Source organism: Falco peregrinus, chromosome 2 (assembly GCF_023634155.1).
Source record: "Falco peregrinus isolate bFalPer1 chromosome 2, bFalPer1.pri, whole genome shotgun sequence".
NCBI classification, from domain to species: domain Eukaryota; kingdom Metazoa; phylum Chordata; class Aves; order Falconiformes; family Falconidae; genus Falco; species Falco peregrinus.
The window spans coordinates 103,300,909-103,325,369 of NC_073722.1; the positions used below are offsets into that span (position 1 = coordinate 103,300,909).

The following is a 24,461-nucleotide window of genomic DNA, read 5'->3' on the forward strand; positions in this document are numbered from 1 at the left end:
ATAAATATAAAATTATTAATATATTGCCTATGTCTCTCCCTCCAGTGCACAGGAATTCCCAGTTTCACAGTGATCACAAAAGTACTGCATCTAGTGTCACAGACAACACCAAGCACTGTCGGTAAACACTCTAAAAGCAAAATGTGACTTCATAAAATCTCTATACTATTGATACATAAAAAGTTTTCCTTTAAAAAAAAAGATTGACTTGATTCCCCAGTGCTCATGCACCTGTGGAGTGGAAAATTTTCTGGATTGCTCTTGAGTGTCAGGAATTTTTTTACCCACTCATATTTTGGTGCCTTTCATCTCAACTTCTTTCTGAAGCTGATCATCCCTGTGGTGCCTAAATGAGAGATGACAGTGAACCCATGGGGAAAATAAGGCTGATGAAATGCAAAGTAGCATTATTTATGCTGAGTCTGTGTACAAAGTGCATTTCAAACTTCCCTGATTTTTCAGTAACAACCAATGTTGGGGGGATGGGGCAAGCCAATATTTGCATTTGATACTTCTGAATATCTCATATTTTTCTTCTTCCTTTGGCTCAGTGAAGCACAATTATTATTTTTTTTTCCATTTGACTTGAAGATCTGAGTGATAACTAAGGCTCTGCAGGAAATGTAACTAGCATCTTTGGGGTCCACAGATGGGAGAGGAAAATGGGCTGAAGAGGGTGGGTTCGGGCAACCCCTCCTTTCAGCCTACAGGAGATGAATGTCAGCTGCTCAGATTTTGAGGCATATTGCTGTGGTTGCTGTGGGAGCCTCACATTGCTGCTGTCAGTGTCATATTCCTGTTCCCCATTGAAATGAATTGCTTGACTTTGAAGTATTATCATGGTAGCTCCTCTTTAAACAAATATCCTGTCTTCCTGAACAAAAGACATCAGCTGTAAAGTGCTGCTCCAGAGTTGGCCACCTCCAGACAAGGCTGGGAAACAGCCAGCAAACCCCTCTGCCATACGCCGAGTCCAGCATGCCTTTGGCTAGGATTTTGACAGTAAAACACCAAACACTGCTCTGTCCAGAGCACCTACCATGCTCAGGACTCCACTGGTCTGAATCAGCACTATGTAAAAAATTCTCCAAAGGAGATAGGATCAATAAAATCCAGAGCTAAGTCACTCAATATTTCACCTTGGAAGTATGACTGGAGGACCCGTCTGCAAACCCAAACAGATCAAACCCTCTCAGATACAAATCTGTGACATCAGTGAAATGCATTGAGTCAGGCAGAAAGCACAAGAAAACCTTGTCCTGTTGATAATCTGACATTCTGCCTTTGCTCCTCATATTGCATAAATCAGGAGGGGCAGACTTCCTCCCACTGTTTGCATGAAGGGAGGCTTGCTAATTTTTCACATCTAGCATTACAAACACAGCAGTAAGAGAGGCTGAGACAGCCGTCAGGCACATACAATAACAGATTTGCAGCTCTCAGGCTCAAGGCTTCCCCACAGCGGTGGCTCTGTGCTTATGAACACTTGAAGAGCATCCCTAATGATCTCACCCAGCCATACAGACCGTCAGGCGGTTGCTGCTGGTTATCAGGCACGATGGTGGACTAGCTACCCTGCTGCGCCACTGAGAATTGCCAGAAAATTGCGAATGGAGCCTCTGTTTGGGAGCTGCATTGTCTTCACCATGATTACTATACCTTTGTAATAAGCAGAAAGAAATCCAAAGGAGAGGTCTACAGCACCTTTGGTCACAGGAGCAGACAGGAATGAATCCAGTGTGTCCCCAGCGCTCCCATGGCTCTGTGCCTGCTTCCACTCAGGCTCCCCTATCCTCTATTTAAGACCCTGCAGATGACAGGGTCCCCAAATCGGCAGAACTGGCAGTTCCAAATTTAGAAGATAGCTCTGTCCCCCTGGAGTTTTGACTTGTTCCTAGTGGCACAGCAAAGGCCTTTCTTCTTTTCTCCCCAAGCTAGGCCAAGCAGCTAGTCCTCACTGAGATTTGTTTCCATATTTATGCTGTTTGTGTCACAGCCAGGCACTACAAGGATGTCCATATGAGCATGGTAGCTCCAGGCTCCCTGTTTAGATATCCCCAGAGCCAGGCAAGCTGTATCAGCTGGCAGGGAAACCAGCGCTCAGCAGTTGGAACAGGCCTGAATTCAAGCCCAATACTACAGGAATTATTGACATAACACCCCAGGCTGTGTAGTGCAGACAACTACACTAGAAAGTAGTATAGCCAAACAAAAAAGTGGTATAGCCATAGCCTAATTGTCATATTTGCATGAAGCTGAAAAAGTACGCTACATTAATATCCTGGTGCACTTTGCTGGTCTAAGTGCCATCCAAAATAAGGGCTTGATTTTACTTCAAACCATGCAGGCAATTATTTGCTTGCAACACAAACTAAATAGATTCTGCTTTAACTTTCCAAATTAACAACTCGTTGATCATCAACCAGGCATGAGAGATATCAGCTCAAACCATAAACATTTGTGAAATTTATGGTCACAGAACAGTACAAAGAAAACCATACCGCAGACATCCCTTGAAGGTTCACGTAATGCCTGCTGCCTCCAGCTGCATCCAGTAGCGCAGCACGGACCTCTGCTCCTCAACTGAAAGGCAACCCTGTTCTCTGGCAGGTGGTATAGGCTGTTTTCTCCCACTGGAACAGGCACCAGAGGGGAACACCACACTTCCTCAGTTTGTTGCACTGGCTTCCAAATACATAGCTGTAAAAACAAACTACGGCCTTAAAATTTTGAGTGAATGAATGTAAATCATTACTTCAAGCATGCAAACAGCAAACCTGCTTATAAGATTTATCATTGTCAAGCTGGGCAATTACAGCATGGAGTCAAGTTTGTGTTTTAATAAATGAAGTACCAAAGCTCTTGCCAAAAAGAGAGGAAAAAAGAATTAAGTCAAACTTAATCTGATCCAGATGGGCTGCACCAGGTTTTACCCAGCATGGTACTGGTTTGATAAGAGAGCTGGGTCTTCTGCCCAAAACCAGGAAAGGCTGCTCCCCTGCCTGAGGAAATGACACACTTTAGAATCCAACTGCAAGAAGATGCAACGGATTTTTAAATTACACAAATTAAAAATTAATTAGCTCTTTGGGTTTTTTGTTGTGTGATTCGTTTTGTGCTCAGGCGATTAACTGCCAGCAGGGTGGCGACCAGCAGAAATAAGCTCTGCTGCAGCCCCACAAAATGGCAGGGATCGGTAACAATACAGAAACAGCTGGTGGCGAGAGGCTCCAGCACAGCTTAAAGAAAGGTGAGAATATCCTCTCTGACTTGCCTAATTTGTAAAAGAAAACCAGTGAGACCTTCTGCCAAAGTAACTGAACTGTGTGTGTGAGAGAGAGACACTATGCTCTGTACTTTTTTTCCCTTACAAACAAGTCCAAGAGTAATACAGAAGCATGCTCATCCATCAGACACTGCCCACTGAGGAATATAGCTTAGTTTGCTTTATTTCACAGCTTCTTTTGCACAGACATACACAGCCATATCCTGACAATAAGGCACTGCTAAATGCTGTTTCGGTCCTATACCTGCTCCACAGATCTGGTGCCTCTGCCTGCAACTGAGCTCTGCATCAGCCTTCCCCCAGAGATCAGGCAGACTGCTCATGTACCAAACAGCTGGAGTCCAGACCAGAGATCCAACATCTGGGTTATTCTGTTACTGCATTTGTTTTGTCTCTTGTGGTAAAAGGATGGTGTGGACTGAACCTGCCAGAAACACAGGCATGGTTCAGCACTGTCCCAGATTAAGTCACTCTCTCACACCTCAGAGTCTAATGAAGCAGCTCTTACTTTCTGCTCTTCCTTCTGCCTTTCCTTCTGCAAATGTTTCTCTTAGGGGCAGCAAGTCCTCTCATTCTTACACCCTGACCCCACTACCATAACACTGCTAAAAAGACCAACATGAGAGCTGGGACTCCTAATGCTGACAAGTCAATTCAGCTGTGTTGCACTTTGTGCTGAGCCAGAGGATGGGGACAAATGGTACCCAAAACCCAGCAATTCTTTGCCCATTGTCACCAATGAAAATCTATTTTCTAAGAATCTAACAAACAGGTAAATTATGTCCTTGACTTGGCAACTTCTGTCCAAGTTCTATCATTGCCTTTTTTTTTCTTTTCTGAAGTATGCCATACCTTGCCACCATTTTTTTGCCTCGCTACTAGTCTCAGTGTTCAGGGTTGCAAGTAAATGAGACACATCTGCTTTCTATTTAAACCAGTAAGGAAACATTTATATTGCAGGAGAACCTGTGGTTTTGCTTGCAGTGTCAGAGGAGGCCATTCAATGTACAGCGGGAGCCTTCTGGGCACCTGCAGATAGCTAGCCGGGCTAGATCAACTCCTTTGTATTTAAGCGGCTGGCAGCAAGCCATTAATTGTGTTTGAGTTTTTGCCTTCAGTAGGTGGTTTCACTCCACTGGAGTCCAGCATCATGGGGGGGAAAGGGAAGGAAAACAGAAAGGCATCACCAGTGTATACCCAGTGTTCTGACATGCTAGTTAAGTTCTAAATTATGTTTTTAATTACTTGGCATGATTTATTGAGACAGTGCCTCAAGGTCATAAAGCACCACAAAGTGACACAAGTTGCCTGCCAGCTTGAATCTCTGCCACTGAAGTGCTCCCTTCTCTTCTGCTGGCATGTTCCTTGTCCCTCTCCCCACACTACCCAGCATCTCTGTGGGTGGATGGTATCAGACTTAACACTTCAGGTACGTTTGGGGGCCAGTTCGGTAGCTCTGAGCCAAGGCTGAAAAGGGAAGGTTTTGAGGATGGTAAAGCTGGACTGAAGGGTTGGGTTCCAAAGTGTGTGTAAAACAGGTCTGCCAAAGGAGTAGTTAAAAAAAAGCAATCCCATTATCAACCCTGTGATAAAGAAATGAGTACCCTAGAATGCAATCAGGTAGGAGTACAAAGGGGGAAAAAATCACGCTGCTGTAATGCCTCTCATGCAGCCAGTTCATGCAGCATGATATGGCCTGTCTGGGTAGATTAGAGAACAGACCTACAATCCACTGAACTTGTCCTGTACCAGCCTAACATAAGCAAGAGGATGGTCAAGGCCCTACCCAGTGCTATTTGGCCCCGAAGAGCTGTAAAGGAAAATTCACTGATCTTAAATGTACAGCAGGAACACCCCTCTTTCCACCCAGTGCACAATGCTGTGTTACTGCACTGCCAATTAAAGCTGATAACACCCTTCGTGCCTTTGGGAAGGAATCTGTGCCCTTCTTGTGGCGAAACAGTGCAATACGGCAAGGAAAAGACTGTGGAATACAACCCTGATGCATTTTAAGGCTTCTATAAATAATTAAAGGAGCTCATTAATTAATAAAAAGAAAGTGAAATTGAAAAAGCAGGAGGAGAGGGGCAATGAATACCCACTGGGGGATAAGAAGTATGTCCTACACTGCAGCTTACACAGACTTAAGTCTTTTAGGGAGAGTTAAAGTGGCTTTGTGGTTTGAGCTGAAGAAACAAATCTTAGCTGGAAGAAAAATCTTCTGGGAATAACAAAGCTACTTCCTAAATCCACGTTACACTTGGGAAGATTTTTCAAGATTTACACACTCAAGTGAGAACAACATGAGATATATACAGATGTATCTCTGTATTTCTCAAATAGATGAGAAAAAAAGGATCTAGCTGGTGCCTGAGGTTGGCTTGCACCAACAAGTCTTTGGGGAAGAGATAAAATACAGCAGTGCAGAGAAAAACATCTTTCATTAATTAGATCATTATTAGTTTCCTCTGGCTCAAACGTGGGCAGCTTTGAAACCCTAGCTGCTATCAAAGAAAAGATTTACAGAAGTTCCACAAAGACAGAAAGAAACAATAAAGTCTGGTAATATCCCAGTAGGCTAAGAATTGGTAGAGTACACTGACTGCAAGTTACTAATTACAGCAGCTTTGAAATCAGAAGCTTAAATCTGTGCTAAACAGCAACACAGTGCTTTGGGCCACAGTTTCAAGCGCAGAGAAGAAATGTGCCAAACACACACACCCAGGCAGAGACAAGTCATTCCAAAAGGAAATCAGGAAATTGCAGGTGCAGCTGAATGCTTGTGAGTGCACAATTACCCAGTGGGTGTTTGCAACTGCATATTTCATATGCGCAATTACCTCTTTGCACCCCTGCCTGCATATTTTTGTATGCAATTTAAATGCCTATCTTTAAGAATATGACCTTGGTATCTGAAAATACAAAACTTGCCCAAAGCGCTGATCTGAATGTCTAGTAGGCATCAGGGTTTTAAACAGGTGAAAGGGCTGTTTTATCTCCTATTACTGACACACTGCCTGACATGAAATTGGTACTTTGCCGCTGATGACTTCTCATCTCCTGAATATTTCCCTTGGAAGTTTTGGCATGCAGCTGGTGAGCTGTGCAGCACAAGTGAAGGGAGAGATGTATGTCTACCCTACAGGAAGGAAATGCAGAGAAAAGGTATTAAATGAGGTTGAAGCCTGCGATCTTGCCAAATCAAGAAAATGGAAGGTAATACAGGTGGCTGTGCTAAAGGGCTATCTTTTGCTGTCGAGCAGCCTGACATTTGCTCTGGTTTCAAATACTTATAATCTGTTGTGAAATATCCTTTGGATTTCACTGTCAGCGGCTCAGCAGAGCTGCGGGGTCTGTAGCTGGGCAGGCAAGAGGGGGCTGTATGTGTATGCCCATCCCCTGCTGCCCACCCTGCAGAGCCTGCCCAGCATGGCAGCTGCCCAGCAGGGCCCAGTGCTCAGTCTCCATGGGAAAGGAGCACCCTTACCTTTTCAAACTCTGCTAGAAAAGCCTCCACCATGAAACAAACAACGTATGTCTGTTGCAAAATGTATTTAAGTAGAGGGAAAAGCAGTCAATATGAAGACAATATCCTAAATAAAACTTTTGCTTCCTACTTTAGAGCCTGCATGGCTCTACACCACGACAGATGTTCAGTAACACCCAGCAAGCTATAATCAAATAGTAAAGAAGTCTTTCCCAGAGTAGGGCCAGCACAACCCTTAGTTCTAAATTTTCCTCCCCCAGTGTAAAAGGCTCAAAGCTAGGGTAACTTTCAAGTCTGCTACATCATCAGGTTTTATTGCTCTAACTCCACTGTACTGGCATCCCATGCTCCTGGAAAATGATACTTATCCTAAAATATGTGTCTGATGTAACATCTGTAACTAAAATGCTGCGAGAAGGGGTTGGGGCTTATTTGCGCTACTGCATTTGTATTGCTAGCAATCTGCCGTGTCTTCCAAGAAGGAGCAAAAGAATGGAACAGAACTTGAAGAAATCATGCTAAAGAATGGATATTAGTTGCAGAAAAGTTATATAGTTATTCATTACCACGCCACAGCAGTTTTAAAAGACTGCATAAATATAAGAATTGGTGGATGAAATGGAAAAAAAAAAAAAAAAAGAAAAAAGATATTCCCACCTTGTAGTGGAAAAAAATCCCTGTCCAAAGCTGCAATGATTTATTAATATAAGTAATCAATAGCAATAGGTCCATATCAGTTTTACATCTAATTTAAACTATCAGGTCTCAATGTACTCATTAAATAATATAATAGATTTACATATTTTAATTATATTTTATGGATTCTGAACATAATGTAATTAAAAGGGTTTTTCAGCAGAGATGATTAATGAACAGGGCAGCCAGACGTTCTGTACAGCCATTGTATGAGATGGACTTCAACGCGGTATGAGCTCAACCCCTGATCTGAGCAGTAGATTCACCTACATGTATACCCACATAAAAGCACTGAACACCTGCATGCACTGAAACAAGGCAACCACAAGCCACAGTGAAGGTGCAAACCTTTTTGGCATTTTGCTCCTCCCTTAGTTCCCTGTTACACCAGGAACACATCAAGTCATGGGCTTAGAAAAGCAGAGCCCAGAGAGTGTACGTTCGCTGAGTAGGACCGTGTGAAATACAGAAAAGATATTTCAGGTCTTCTGCCAAGGACCTATCAAGGTGCTATTCCTTAGACCAAGCACTGCTACTGCACACGTTCAGCTGTGTTATGTGTCTTAGAACTGGGAAACTGAGCTGTGGAAGACGGGGAATGAACTTGACCCAGGTCCTAGAGCAGGCAGGGGCAGAGCCAGGACAAGGGACAGGACTCCGTATGTCCACGCTTTTTATCCACCTGTTAGGCTGAAAGAATGATTTGACAAAAGGCTGCTGTGCCCAAAACTGCTTTTCCAACCCTATCAGACCAGCTAAGAAAAGATACTAAACCTTTCTGCAAACGCTGCATCTCTCATATCCTTAAATAGCCACATCAGTAACACCATTGCTATTTCTTCCACATTCAAGTATTAGCTATCAGTAAAACACATCTCCCTTGAACCAAGGTCAAAACCTACTGAAGTACATCCCCAAGAGCTTCAGCAACCAAAGCGACTGCTGAAGACAGAAATAAAGATTTGAAATAAAAACTGAAACAAAAACACAGAGGAAAGGAGGTCAGCCTTGCCAGCTCTCTTGACTCCACTAAGACTCCACTAAGAGTCTTTGATAATTCGTGTTTCCTCTACAGCTTCAGCTGTCTGGTCTTCTGAGCAAAGACATAAAGTTTCTGGTCCTCATCACTGTAGAGGAAAAGCTGAAAATGCAACTACAGGGCAATCAAACAAGAAAACCTGGAAGGCAGAGAGAAACATCCCAAATTTCATACTTAATGCGGCCCAAGGAGATTCTAGTCATAGTTGAAGCCTCCTGGTACTACTAAGGTATAAAACACTACTACAGAGCATAACAAAAGAGCAAGCAGTCACTCGCTTGTGATTTGTTGGCCCCTAGCATTTGAAAGCCTCTGTTTGTTGATTTAGTAGTCAATCTCCAATTACTCTCCAGCTTTCTTTTCTCCTTGTCTAAAACCATTCTCTAGCACCTATACCGAAAATACATGAATAGAACTCTGTAACAGCCCTAAAATCCATGATGTGGGATGTTTTACAGTTTTGAGATCCCGTCACTGATTTAGCAAAATGAGTCATTGTTCTCTTTTTCCTTTCTACTTCATTTAAAACAACTGTGCCCTCTGTGCCCTTCGCTGCTGTGAACTACACCATCTTCCTGCCTCGGTTACACACTTCCCTTCCCAGCAGCTCGCCAGGAGCGGGCTCAAGCATGACTGCAGGGTCTGGGGAAGGCAAAAGTGGCAGCAAGATTTGGGGAAAGTAAAACATGGGTCACAGGTAGAGTTTTACTTTTACATTGTGGGGGAGAGAGACAAGGTAGCAAAAGCATTTATCTGACTGTCAGCAGTGCATAGGAGACCTGGTGAGGAGAGGGCAATCCCTCAGCCCTCTTGCCATCCTGCTCTCCAGCTGCACATTCAGGGGTTAATCAGAACACTTAGTATTTCTTGCAAGACAGACCCCAGAAATTCCCCTGTTCAGGATGAAATCTGGATTTCCTGATTTGCCATCATTTTCAGTGGCTTCCACTTTTTTTCCCCCGATTGTATTGCTTCCTTACTGTGAACTTTTGAGACTTCTGACATTCAGGTAAGGGACAAATCATGTTGGCCTGGCACAGGGGCAGACAGCAGCAATAAAAACACCCCTATTATTTCTGTTTTCCTCTGAGCCTACTTCAGTGTCTGGCATTTGATTCAGTTTCATGTTACAGGCAGGTCCAGTGAGACTCTCAATGTGTGTTATAGCTTAACAACCTGTGCTGGTTTTGGCTGGGATGGAGTTAATTTTCGTCACAGTAGCCAGTATGGGGCTGTGTTTGGGATTTGTGCTGGCAGCAGCGTTGATAACGCAGGGATGTTTTCATTATTGCTGAGCAGCGCCTGCACAGCGTGGGGGCCCTTCTGCTCCTCACCCCACCCCACCAGCAAGCCGGCTGGGGTCACCAGGAGCTGGGAGGGGACATGGCCGGGACAGCTGACCCCGACTGACCCAGGGGTTATCCCACACCATATGGCGTCATGCTCGGCATATAAAGCTGGGGGAAGCAGGAGGAAGGAGGGGGATGTTGGGCGCGATGGCATTTCTCTTCCCAAGTCACCGTTGCAGGTGATGGAGCCCTGCTCTCCTGGAGATGGCTGCGCACCTGCCTGCCCATGGGACGTGGTGAATGAATTCCGTGGTTTGCTTTGCTTGCGTGTGTGGTGTTTGCTTCACTTATTAAACTGTCTTTATCTCAGCCCATGAGTTTTCTCACTTATGCCCTTCCAATTCTCTCCCCCATCCCACCGGGGCGTGTGTGTGAGTGAGGGGCTGTATGGGGCTGAGTTGCTGGCTGGGGTTAAACCACAACACAACCCACAGACCTTTCCAAGCTGAGGCTGAATTTAAAAAAATCTGAGCTGGGCTTCAGACAACGCAACTGGGAAAACTGGGCAAATTAAGAACTATGAATAGCATCTGTTGACTGCTTTGGACTGTTTCATAGCAAATGTTCACATATAGTGAGATTTTTCCTGCTACTAGTCAAGATGAATTAGACCTGGCTCTGCAGAAAAATCACTTTAATAAGCTGCAAAACTTGAAGTTGGCAAGTTTTGTAAATTTTGCCTTTGATTTTCATGTATTCTCAGTTCACCATTACAGTATGCTGGCCTTTTAGTCATGGAATACTGTTTTGGGAGTAGCAACTACTGATTTAATTAATCTCTGTTACCTTCTACCCTCATGACTTCTTTCTCTATCACATAACAAGTTTATTTTCATGTTTAAATAATTCCTTGTTATTGCTCCTAATACCACTTCCCCTGACTGCGCACACAGATGACAATTCAGTTTCACTGCTTTTCCTGAGAAGAAGGATTTTATATGAAGTGTAAAATATAACTAAACCACAACAAAGGTAGGAATTCCCCCAAAAATCAGCCTGTGATGGTTGAAACTGATACCCACTACAAGTTATGCTGTAAGGGGGCACTTCTTAAGAGAACATCACCAAATCTGTACAGATTCACATGGTACTTGTGTTCCAGCTCTCTGCTTGAGCAACCTCACTTTTACACAATTTCCCTGTAACAGAAAATATTAATGCCTTCTAACACACACATTAGTTAATCAAGGTCAGTCCTAGGGTTACAGCTGTATCCACTAGCACATCAGTTGGGCTTAAACATCCTCCTAGTTGAGACTGTGTCAGCCTTGACCTCTAGACAAGGTCTTTCCTTGCTCAGCTCTACCTTCAAATCATAAAGCAAGTTTCATTATCTTCTCTAAAGAACCTGAATGCATCACTTTCCCATTATTGTCCATGCTGTTACCATCAGAAACTTGTCCCCAGGGTCTCATCTCTCAGATGGCATCCCTGCTCCCTTCAGCCTTGGCTCCAATTCCAGCTCTCACTGATGTTTCTGCATTTGCTCAGTAAACACACCATGTTCTGTATAATGTAAAACATGAGCATCTCATACACTGATAAAATTACTTCTGTGCTTACACAGCTACTTAATTCCATTTTGCCATTGATTTGTCATTTTAAAGTTAAATAATAAACATGGATTGTAGCCAGGATACTGAGTGCTGCTTACTCCCCCTCTAGTTTTTGATTTATGTGTTGTTTATTTACTGATATATTTAAGTACTCCCTATTGCATTTCACACATAATCTGGCAAATCCTGAGGATTTACTTTTCCAATTGATTAGAAAAGTCAATGTTTTACAGATGGGATTAAAATGGAAAATATCTAGAAGCCTTGATGGAATCTACTTATGACAACTACTGTCTCCAATAGGCTCTCCAGCCCTTAAAAACCTTTGTGCATTGTCAAACATTGTGAAGATATAACCATTTCCTATTACAGGTATTACGTCAATTAAAGAAATATACTTGCTCATTTGTCCATTGTGGGAGTGCCTTCTAGGCTTTTCATTTAATCAGCACATGGGAAAACATCGTTGTTTTCCATTCGCTGGTAGTTTTCTTCTCTTCAAAATTAAATCAGACAGGCTAGTAGGCGATGCTGAGGCAAGCAGTGCTTTTTCAATATTGTCACTTCAGTAATCTAAATTTAAAAATTCTAAAACTGTCAACATGTGACATTTTGTTTTTTCCTTTTTTGTTCTAGCTCCAAACCATGTATTACTTCTTCAGTTCTATTTACTTTTAAATCAGTGTTTAGAATTTTTTTAATGCTTTATGACATGGCAAACTGGTTTTTAGCTTTTTGATTCTCTGTCAAATGGTGAACCTGGATTCCTTTTGATCCACTCTCACAACCAAAACCAAATCAGTTATTCGCACACAGCTTGCTCCACAGCAGAATCATTTTCCAGATCATGAAATTTCAGTGCAGAGTGATAAAAAGATTAAGCTGGTGTCAGAGGGCAGATTACAGGCCAGCCTAGAGAAACGAATTAGATCTACTCCTAACCCCATTCTCCTGGAGCTCAGGTCCTCTTGCTTGGCCTTCACTGGTGCTGCTAGGTGGTGAAATTCAATTCTGTCGCACAGTACCATCGGTGGTTTGAATCATAAGAGGGGCTTTGTTTTGCTGTTCTTAGTGAATTTAATGCCAACATGTCGGGGGAAAGGAAGATGATTGTCTGCTGGGGCTGAGAAATTCCTAAAGAGAGCAAAGCATCACTACATTATTAGCTGACCACTGGAATTTGTAGAGGAACAATCAATATTGATTGACCTTGCCTGTTACAGAAAGGTCAAGTGAGCCGACAGGATAAGGTGATGGGAAAGTACTGTTTGTGTGCCTCGGTGCTAAAAAGTCATATGTAGCCAGAGACAGACAATGCATAGAGACCCACACAAGTCTAAGGCACTGGAAAACACCCCAATTAAGTAAAAATTACCATCCCCATTAAGTGGCAGCCATCATTACTTAACTGCTACCCAGGGAGGTATCCTGATTAAGAGCAGATGAAGTTTAGCACATCTCAGGCAGTGTGTTATTGCTTATATATAAAAGGCAAGGGAAGAAAAGGAAAACCAGAAATACAAGACCAAGGTATTTCAGTCTAAAGCTGGAGGTGTTCATTTCTGCAAGATCAAACCAGGGCAGGGCTGGGGATCCACGGAACTAGGCTATCTTTCCTCGCTCATAAGGCCAGGGTCTTGCAGGGACCGGGGCTGACACATCCCCGTTTTGCCATTTATTTGCTCCCAAGTGGGAAAGGAGCAGGAGTTGAGTCCACCTGCTCCAGACAGACACTCAAACCAGCCCAGGCTGGACTGCCAGCCAGTCATGCTCCGGCTCTGCTTTCTCTGTGGAGCTCAAAGCAGCTCAAAACCACCAGCTAGAATCAGGCCCACTGTTCTCACCCTAAATCCCCTGGCCTCAGTGAAGACTATGGCTTTGTCGAGATAATGTGACCACTTCTTTTTTTTCCTAACCCAGGGATTCCTCTTTCATTGGAAGAGCTTTGACCTTTAAATGAAGATGCATGCCAAGGAACATCCAGAGCTTGTTATCAAGACAATCTGTGGCACAGGCTGTGTGGTAATGTCCTCCCGAGGTGATGAATCAGATCTATCAGTGTCTAGATACTAAGGCCTTTTTTATCCTTGCAAACTCAGGGCTTTCCAAATCTTTAAGCCTGATCAGAGATAGAGCACTACAAGAGCTTACTTAAATCTCAGCAAGCAGAAAAGAGGGTGAGGGGGAGAGAGCTCACATAAAATAAAGAATACCACTTTTTAAAGATAAAACATAACTCTAGGTACAATGAAAACCTTTAGAGAACAGAACAGATCTTTGTCAGGAATGTATCTCATTTAGTCCCATTGTTTCACTGCATGCTTTTAAGAAAGCCATCCATTTATCTTGCCAGGTTTTTTCCCAGGTTGGTTTTTTTCCCCCCTCCTTTCCTGATGCCAGTTTCCATTTCATTAGGAAATGAATCACTGATGAGGTGCTATTCCCGTCTCCCTGCAAGCAGATCTCAAAACCAGGGTAGTCAGGAAAAAGAAAATACAGACTTCTAACCTAAAACCTGAATGTTTTTACAAGTACAGTTTTATTTATGTTGTGCTGTGTAATGGATAGCTGTTGTTTAGTGTTTATGGCATGCAGGCTAACAATTCCAAATCAGAGTACCTATGGTTAGGTACCTTCAACATGTGTTGAGGCCCAGAAGAAAAAAATTTTCAAACAGAAAAGCGAAGGAAAAAAACAGAAAAAAAGAAAAAAATTTCCACACGATTTCCCCTGTGGGTGCTGTGAGCTGAATCTTCCTGTTTCACAGCACATTGCTGGAACACTGTACCCATGTCCCTGAAAGCCTCAGAGGGATCTCTCATTTTCACAGTTGGTGTACTACACACACATTTGTCCGTGGAGTTATATGCCTAGACAAGGAGACAATCACATTTCTGTAGCTTGAGTACCCCTGTGATGAGGCATAATGCTGTCGTGGTTTTTGCACAGAGAAGCAAACTCCCAGAAAAGCCATGTCAGCTTGAGTTTGACCTTTCATTCAACAATGAAGCAGATCAGGATATTTTCTATGCAACACGGCTACATACTGAGCACACACAAGTTGTCAGATACGGTAGAGTCTACACCCAAACATCCTTAATCTGATGATCCCCAAAAGGCAAAGTCAGGACCCGCACAGCAGTTCATTTTGGCTACTTGAAGTATTCCACAGTGAGAGAGGAAGAGAGGGGACTTTGCTTTCCTATCCTCTGCACGAATTCATGCACCAAACTGAATTGGTATGACGCACAAACGGAACTGCTACCAGAAATGCCCATCTTGGAGCTTGAAAAATGTGTTTGTTTTTCCCAGCAACATCAGTCTAATAAAATACACTTCTCACCACTGTCCTAGTCTCTTTCATATCCTCTGACAACACTCCTACATGACTATCATGATGCTGTGTGAGTCTTTACAGCTTCCAGCTACATTTTTGTTACATTTCAGTTGGATAACCAGAAAAGAAAGCAATTGCGTTTAACATTTGCAGAATCTTGTCTCTCAGCTTTATAAGGCTAAGATATATAATGCACACATTTATTTCATACAGCTTCTAAGTGACTAATCTGTTTCCTCCATTAAAGGGTAAGTAGCATTTTGCAAAAATGTATTGGATTGACCCACTCATAAGATGTCCATGAGTAGGACGCACCACTTTCACTCATGCCATCCAAAAGCTTTGAGAATTTTTGTACTGGGGGGTTGATCAAAGTCCTGCACAGCTACAATTCCCACAAGGACTTCTTGTTTTGATGATCCAGATTTACTAACCAGCAGCCTGATTTTCAGAAAAGCCAGAAATTCAGCAGCTTTCTGAGTCTCCCTTCCCTTTTTTTCCCAAATGCAATGCATGTACTGCATGACTTCTATTTATCCCTGCATACGTGGAATATGATGCCTAACTCCTCCACCTCTTCATACAAACTGCTTATAATCTTAACAGAGAACACATAAACAGATCAGGAACAACACCAAGAACATGCTAACTTGATGGGCACAGGCTGAGCACCTCAAATGTTTGCAGTCAAAGATATGAATTCAGGGATGGTGACCCCAGCAGTCAGGAGCTTTAAGAACATGCAGGCTGGAAAAATGAGGAAAGCAAACCACCACCAAACCCAGAGAAAGAGGTAGCCTAGCAATGGTGTACTTAGCTGTTTGTCTTTGACCAAACTGCTTCATTTTTCCCAGAACCTCCTGTCAGATTTGTCTCATCACCCCTAGGAGAAAGCCTTCTTTGCACAATGTAGGTAAAAAGCCCAAGGTCATGGTGCAGTTCTAACTGCCTATATCCTATCAGAGCACAAAAGAAAACCCACCAAGTCACTCTTGGAACTAAATACTATGCCACCTTCTCCTGGAAAAAAAATCAGCTTTGCATACTGTGTTGCTTTCTTGCTTATTCTACAGTGAATTGGTTTGTATCTCAAACATACTTGTAACTAAGTAAACCTATTATACTGATTTTCATGTTTCATTGTTTCTTTGCATTCCCTGTCTCTCTGGCCTTCCTGCTGGCCTTTGCTTTCTGTTCTTACTAAAGCATTTCCAAGTCAGAGACTGTCTTTTTTCTATTCTTTGTTGTGTTTGGCTTATTTCCCCTCTGTATTTTCTGTGTTTCTGCATTTGTATAACTCATAGTGCAGTGAGTGTTCAGTAATGAGTTTGGATGTTTTTCCTTGTGGCCAGTTTTGTTTCCTCTGTTTTAGTTTTCTCTTCTTTATGTTGGAGCAAAGGAAGAAACCTCAAATGAGCTGTGCATCAGCCCATTGATTAAGTGGAGTACCTTTCCATGCAGTAATTACCATTGCCTAAGCTATACCCAAGCACAGCAAATCATTTTTATTTCTGCTCTGCAACTTGGAGAAAGAAGCCCTAGTCATAGATAGGACAGCATATGAATTGCCAGAAAAATCCCAGGTTGTGTACAGATCATTTATAACCTAGCCAGCCCAGTGTTTGCAGAGGTTTCTACCCACTAAACATCTCATAAATCATTGACTTACTTTGAAAAGATAACAATAATTTCAAAGAGGTAAGTGGGATTGGTCTGGATCATTACGTTCTCCCTCTAGGGCAGGGAGTTGAAAGTTTTAATTTTCTTTCATCAATCTAAGTCATCACCCAAGGCTGGAGTGTGATGTTTGACTTTCGCTACTGGAAACCTTAGATAAGACGAGATCTGAACACCCTCCACAGAGGTCTCAAGTGATGTTTCTGTACTTGTTCAGAAATCTGTATCGTAAGACAACTGCCTGTGAGCAGAGTATTACAACCCTGCACCAAGCCCAGTGTGGGATCAAGGCCCAAAGCCACTAGCAACAGAGCCCACCGGCACTCTTCCTGTCATGGGTTTACAAGGAAAGAGAAGTGGGCAGGGAGATGTCATTCTTGTGACCAGGACTTCCCAAACAGGCCTGTGTGTACAGGCATTATACAGCTCAGCCACAGTGCGTTCAGCATGGTTTTGGTAGCTTTGAATTCACTGCACATGTTCTGTAGAGTTGAACTGTGCCGGGAACATATCTGGGGTTTTCATGTCCGGCAACCCAAGCTATTCCTTCAAACTAGTTCAATGACATTCGGGAGACTGAATAATTGTTCAAAATCCTTCAAATCTAGGCAGAAAAAAAAAACCCAAAACAAAAACCAACGGCCCCATAAACGCAGGTGTACACTACTCAGGGCAGGAGGGTTATTCCTCCCTAACAGCAGCTGAAAGCTACACTTACTCTCCCAGCATGTGACATGTTTGTGGTGGTGTATAGCCGTCTCCCCCACCAGCCCAGGACCGTATCCCTCTCAGCATCTACATCTCACTATCTGTTTGCCATTCCCATGGGCTCTGGCGCAGCAGTGGGCTTTTTTGTTACATCTGTGTAACAGAGGACCCTGGAATCCTTGTTTACAGTTTACGGCTGATGCTCTGATGTGCCACCATGCCAGCCACAACAACCTTAACAGAAACAAGTGCTGCCCTGAGCTAAACATTTTTTTTTCTGTTAATCTAGTGTGTTTTCTTTCTGCAAAATCTGAACACCCATTTACTATTTTCCCAAAATGTGCTAATTATTTAAAATAATTTGCTGAATAATTTATATGACTGATTTTCAGTATGTGCATTGTTCTGTGTTATCAACTTGGTTTTAGCCAGTTGTAATCATTCTTTGTATTCCTGTCAAGAACAGAGCACCTTGCTGATAGGAGCTGTGCAGAAAATGAGACACTGAACATCCCCTATAGTCCACAGTCTTATGTAAAAATACAACAAAAGATTGAGACAAGCAGAAGGCAGTAAACAGGGAAGCTCATAAGGCACAAGTGGGAAAGAAAAGTATTGCAGAACCACCAACGACCACTGCTTGATGATGGCTTACTTGGACTTCCTGAGTGTTCTAGAGGAATCCTGGTAGGAAGAAGTTCAGCAGCCATACACAGGGGATGCTCCAAGCCTGAGGTACATCAGCTTTGAGCCTTCTCACGGTATATTTCACATCTTCAACCTGGAAAAGGAGATGCCATAATAATATATCAAAGGACAAAGCAAGGCAGAGCAGACAATGTTTGAAACCTATTTACTAACAATTTGACATTCTGCCAACAGCTTATGATGGCACATTGTACCAGCTACGTGAAGAACCACTTCTGCAGGCAAGGGGAAAATCAGGGCACCAAATTCATTGCTTGCTTAACCCATCTAGTGACATTGCCAACAAAGACCATCCTGCTTTTAGTACCAGATTTAGTGAGGTTTTCCAAACAACTTATTTCCTATGTGCCACAGAAGACAACTGGAGTGAGGGACTTCAGATGAGTGCAAGCAATGAACAAATCAGTCAGGTCCAAAGCACCTTTCCCAGCCTTGAAACAAGATCCACCTTTTCTGGCTCCTTGCAGATACAGAACTTGCTGGCAATTGCACCTGAGAATATAAATAACAGGCGTGGCAGGAGACTTCTCTGCTGCAGAATCATGACCACACACCAGACCACATATGGGTGCAGGGCTTAGAGGAGGGACTGAACTGCAATGGACTAACCTTCCCCACCTACTCTTAATTAAAGTGTTCAGCACCCTATTCAGGATACAGAATTGAGTTATAGTTCAATAGGAGTATCACAGAGTACTTAAATAAAACGTATTTCAATAAAAGGAAATTCAATCTGAAGAAGAGACTTGAAAAGGTACGATGCATTTCTCAGAATCAGTGTTTCTACCCTTACAGACTGATAACAAGTGATCTCTAAAATCTAATACCAACCTATAATGTTTTAAAAGGAGTATATTACATTTAGCTGCTTACCTAGATTTTCTTGTAAATTAAACTGAAGCCCTCAGTGATACTTATCTTCCTTTTGTTCTTTCCTCTCTAATTATACTGTGGCACTAATTATCTTAGGGCAGAAACAGTCTATAGATTGCTGCTGCTTCAAAAACTCAACCGTTGCTCCTGCTACTCTCTCATACCTTATGAATACTTCCATTCAGTAAAAAAAAATGCAACAAAGCAAGCAAGTCTCTGACCCAAGTTTTCTCCTTTTTTGCAAGTTCTCTACCTCCCTGGTTCTCACCTGCTTGCTATCACTACTGATTCCCAAAGTTTGATTCATGTTTATCCTTGCTCTACAGCACTTCTCTAGACTAAAAATGGTACCTGTGCTCTAAAAAACATGACTGTTTCCTGATTAACACAACTGAAATTGTTAGGAACTTTTCCTGTAGCTTTTATGCGGATGAGTAGTCTACCTCTAGTGTAATCCCATCTGGAGCAATTTAACAGCAGCTGTCAATAGTGTAACCACAAATTTTTTCATCTGAGAAAATGATTGTAAAATTGGATCATCATAGAGCACATTTCAGTGAAAACAGGAGCTTTTTTTTTTTAAGTATAAGCTCAATAAATGATGTTTCTAATGTTAAATCATGCAATGTTAACTTATTGCTAATGGCACAAACGTATGCTCACTTCACAAAATCTACCACATTAAGACCCTCTAAAGAGAGACAAAAAGGGATCTTAACAAATTTTTCAACTCATCAACTCACCATGAAGTCAACTTAAAGCATTGATTAATAGGACCCTTGCCATCCTAGCTGAACCCATAAGTAGCTTAATAAGACATAAAATATTCTGCTCAGGGTTTTTAGTTTAATATCTTTTTATTGATTTTTTTTTACCAGAAAATACAACAACATTGTGCATATAAAGCAGTCTGCACAAGGCCTTAATTTTGCACAGGCATATCAAAAGTAACACGCATTCATTTTGCATGTGTCACCGATCCACATGACCTTTAAACTGTTATTCAGCAAGAAAATTAAATATCTAGCAAAAAGCTTTGAAAGAACGATTCATTAGAGAGTACCTAGTATGTGCTACGCATTGCATCAAGTCACACACATACACACAGCTAATGGGAAACCATTGACATCTTTTAATGCCAGCGGTGAGCGTGGCAGTCTTTTTTGCGGTGAGGGGGTTATCTTGCTGTGCACACATAGGATGTAGTTGGGCATTTATGAGCCTCATGAGAAAACAAAGAAGTCATGCAACTGCACTGAGGTCATCCACCTATATGGCACTCACAGCTGTAGGGTCTCCGTACTCTGTACACATTTCATTCCTTGCTGCTCCGCAGCCCTGCATTACACAGAAAAGCCATCACGGCTGTCACCCTCCCCAGGCCTCCACACGTGTTCCCCACTCCAAACCCACTACACCACCTTCCCACCATCAGCTCTCTCTGTACCTCGAGGCTGTCTAACACGCCTACCCTCAACCTGTGCTTTAACCACAAGGCTTTCTTTCTGCCCTGCTGCGACCAGCCTCCTCAGAGCTCATTCTCCCAAACCGGCTCAGTGAAATAGCTGTGTGTTCCCCCAGCTTGCATCAAAGCGTTCAAGTGCTTCTGTTTGTTTGATTTCTGCTGGCAAGGATGAACGGCCTCATTCACCTCAAAGGCATCAGCTGCTTCCAACCACCCTCACAGCAAGCATCTAGGAGTGTTTCTACCTCCATTTGTCGTGGTGCCCATGCTACGTCACTCTGATGTCATTACACAGGGCAAGACAGGCAGCTGCCTAGAGCACAGGGCTGCTTAATGGGCGAGCAGGTTATTTTTGTTCTCTATTTTATCTCACTGTTTTTAAATGTCTTGCCGAGAGCAAAAGGCCTAGAGTCACCACCATTGGGAAGCCCCATCATCACACAGGGATCTTCTCCATGACTTGGAGCATAAGGCAGGTTTCAGACATGCTTATAATATCCTTAACAAAACTGTCTTCCCCCTGTCCAACAGTGACCCCTTTGTGACATTGCTCAATAACAAGCATAGACCTCGGGGGGGAGGGGATTGTAATCATTAAAATCGTAAATCCCTTTAAATGCAAAGATCAAAGGGAAAGTTTCAATCCAATGACACATAATTAAAAATGCAGACGTGAACAGCTTTGATTCATGAATGCTTATGTACTTTTAAATTGTTGCCAGGGAGATCAGGGCATGAGAAAATTAAAAACCATTACGCTTCAAAAGGAGAAATGATTTTCACAGCTTTCTAACATTATTTCCTGTTGCGCAGATTCTTGTGTGTTTTAACATTTCCCCCACCCTGCCTGGGCAGATTATTTCTGGAAAATGTTTTCCAGAAAATGTTCAGAACTCAATGAGATTAAAAGGAGATTAATGAACTTGTTGATGGAGAGTTCCCATTGGTACTTAATGGCAAATGCTCAGGGCAGTTAGAGGAACCCCACCACACACATTTTACCCTTTTACCTGCATTGTAATTTGAAAGAGCTGTGACCTTTTAATTCATTATTCTTTTTCTAATTGAGCCAGTACAATACAATGTGGTATAGGCCATAAGCCAAGTCTCCCTGAAGTTAAAGGGATTCCCGTGATTGTAGTGGTTTCAGTCTGTTTGTTTAACATTTCTCCCTTGTAAAAGTCAAAGCACTTAACTGAAAGAAAAAGGCTGCTTCCCATTTCACAGATCAAAAATCGAGACATATGAAGTGGACAGAATTCTCAACTGTCATATCACAGATGCTAGACTAAGTCTAGGGCTGACAAGCTACAGCAAATACTCCCACTTCTGATCATGGTGTCTCAGATCTGCCCTGTTTCAACATGCAACTTCCACACTCTGTCCTGGTTTTGGCTGGGATAGAGTTCATTTTCTTCTTAGTGGCTGGTACAGTGCTGTGTTTTGGATTTAGCATGAGAACGATGTTGATAACCGTGTTGAAAACCATGATGTTTTAGTTGTTGCTAGGTAGTGCTTACACCAAACCAAGGACTTTTCAGTTTCCCGTGCTCTGCCAGTGAGCAGGTGCCGGGAGGGAGCAGAGCCAGGACTAGCCAAAGGGATATTCCACACTATAGAATGTCATGCTCACTATACAAATGGAGTTGCCTGGGGGCTGCTGATCACTGCTCGGGTACTGGCTGGGCATTGGTCAGTGGGTGGTGAGCAACTGTATTGTGCATCACTTGTTTTTTCCCCTTAGGTTTTATTGCTTCCTCTCCCTCTCCTCTTCATTACAATTAATATTGGGGTTTTTTTTTGTTGTTTTATTGCAATTATTAAACTGTTCCTATCTCATGGGTTTTACCTTTTTCTGATTGTCCTCCCCATCCCACCAGGGATGTGAGTGGCTGCATGTTACTTAGCTGCTGGCTGAAGTTAATCCATGACACACTCCCAACTGGCACCTGAGATATCCTTTGAAGTGCTTTAAAATCATCCCAATCTTACTAGAGACAAAGAGTGCTGCCTCATATTTGCAAGCGTTTAGAATTTCTTAGACAGAAATGTATTGCTGAAGTGCACCTGTGACTTCACGGCTGCAATGAACTCTTGGACAGCATTTTTATTCGTGGCCTGAAAGTACATGTGAAAACAAGAAAATCTTTAATGCTTAATACGCATTGCTTCTTAACGACTGGCAACATGAAGGGTAAGGATGATCAGATCAAACCCTGAAACCTAAGCTAGATATTAGCTGGCCACCCTCCTCTCCCTGTATGGCTGATGGAATACAGGACTATTCATCTCATTTGCAAACACCAACTTAGGTAACTTCAGATGTCTCCATATCATGTAGATGGTTTTGGTTCATATGTATAAAGTTACAGAGGACGAATCCTGCTATTCAAAATGTGCATCTTTGGGATGAAGGAGTAGAAACAGTCCCAGAGGCCCAGCTCCTCTAAATACACTAGAAATCCCATTCTGTTTCCGTGCTTTGGAATTTTGGGACTCCACTGTTTTTAATAAAGTAAGGTGCAGCTGAAATACATCTGCATCAGGCTGACTTGCTCCTGACTCTACTGTGGCATTTTTCAGCTGCCAGTCAAGCCAACGTTCACAAAATTTTCCCTGAGGGGGAAAAGCCAGAGACAAGTAGCAGCAGACTAACAGAGCACTGAACAGTTCAGCAGGCATTTGATGGTGAAAGGAAAAACCTTTTGTATTTACTTTTGAACATATGAATCAGACATTGTTTCTGTTTCAGACTGGGCTGCTTCTGAAAAGCATCTCCACAGTGGCAGCCAGCTGAGTATCAGCAAAAAGGACCATCCCAAAAATGCACTGATGCCTGCCTTTGTTACCTACTGCATTCACTGAGATAGCTCCAGGAATAAGATGCCTCACATTAAGACATCTAATACATCACCCCTTTTTGTTATTTATTTCTATGGGAGTAGCAAATAAGACATGATGGATTTATCTTTTTTTCAGTTGGCCGTTGTTCAAGAACACATTAATATTATTCTTTGTTTACAGTTATTGGATCAACAATGTTGCCACACAATTCTGATTCTGAAGATTTCAGTCAAAAGGAGATTTGCCAGTCTCAGTTTCTTTGTGACAGACCATAACACTCAATCCATTTAACTGCAATGCTTAGATCAGTAACTTGCATTTGACTAAGGTAAAAGCATCTGGTGTTGACTTATGGACTTGAAGAAGTAGAAAAGCAGTTTAATTTTAAGTGCCTTACTTTGTATGTGAATTTGGGCCTCTCTTCACTAACGTTGATGTCCCCATGAGCATTTTCTATGTGAAAGAACAAAACCTCTCTTCATGTTCAAGCACCTGGATCCTCTCGCAGACCTGGCTGTTGAACACTATCTTCTTCCACACACACTCCTGCAGAATGACTGTCCAGTCTTAAGGGAGCGAGACACCAACTCCTCTGCAGATTTAAATGAGCTCTGATTCATTACTGTCATCGATTTACATCACCCGTTCAGCCTTAAACTTGGCAGTATTGTAAGAGTAGGCGCTGACAACTACTGGATAGCAAAGACTCTGAACTGAGAAGTGCCCCCTCATTCATGTGAATACTTAAGACTTCTCCAAACTCCCTCAGGGAAGGAGCTGATCATACTCCATACCAGGAGGGTTGCCTGGCCAGTTCAGAGCTCCTTTGAAGTTCCTGGACACATATACACTCAGTCTGTGGCTTAAAGGAATTCACTTAATCTAAGATGGGGTACCTAATTCTATCACTCTTTCCTGAAGCTTTTCGGCAAGTATCTGTATCGCTCTGCTCAGCACTTGCCTTCAAAAGCAATGTGCTCCTTTCAAAACAAGGAACAAGGGCGCATTTATTGCACCCCACCTCAGGCAACCTGAGAATCTCCTCTGTGGATCTGCATTGTGATTCTGCAACAGTACACTAAGCACAAGGTTTTTTCTCCTTGTAGCCAACCACCATGGCACACAGGGCCCAACATTTCAGGGATTTGCTACAATCATGTCCAATCTCATGTCTAGTTAGGACACTATATAAATACCAAGACTTCCTCCCACTCTATTTTCTGCTGCAAAATCTGTGAATTTTCTCAGAGTATATCTGTCAGCTGCTCCATTACAAGATCAGGTCTGGGATTAGAGTTTGCTGCTATTTCCTGCATTTCTTTATCCCATTCGTGAAAACACAGTCTTTCAGTACCACGACGACACCTTAATATGGTATGGATCAGGTTATGACTGACCTACAGACACAAAGAGGGATGGAATAAGAAGCTCTCTTC

The 24,461-nt window shown here is 42.6% G+C and overlaps 1 long non-coding RNA gene across 1 annotated transcript in view; it reads right to left on the reverse strand.

Annotated features, from left to right (window-relative positions):
• LOC114011895 (uncharacterized) overlaps nucleotides 1-24,461 on the reverse strand; it is a 317,148-nt gene that overhangs the window by 199,632 nt on the left and 93,055 nt on the right. Inside the window, exon 14 of the long non-coding RNA XR_008745696.1 lies at nucleotides 17,791-17,916. This is a non-coding gene — a long non-coding RNA (uncharacterized LOC114011895). The remainder of the gene's footprint in view (nucleotides 1-17,790; nucleotides 17,917-24,461) is intronic.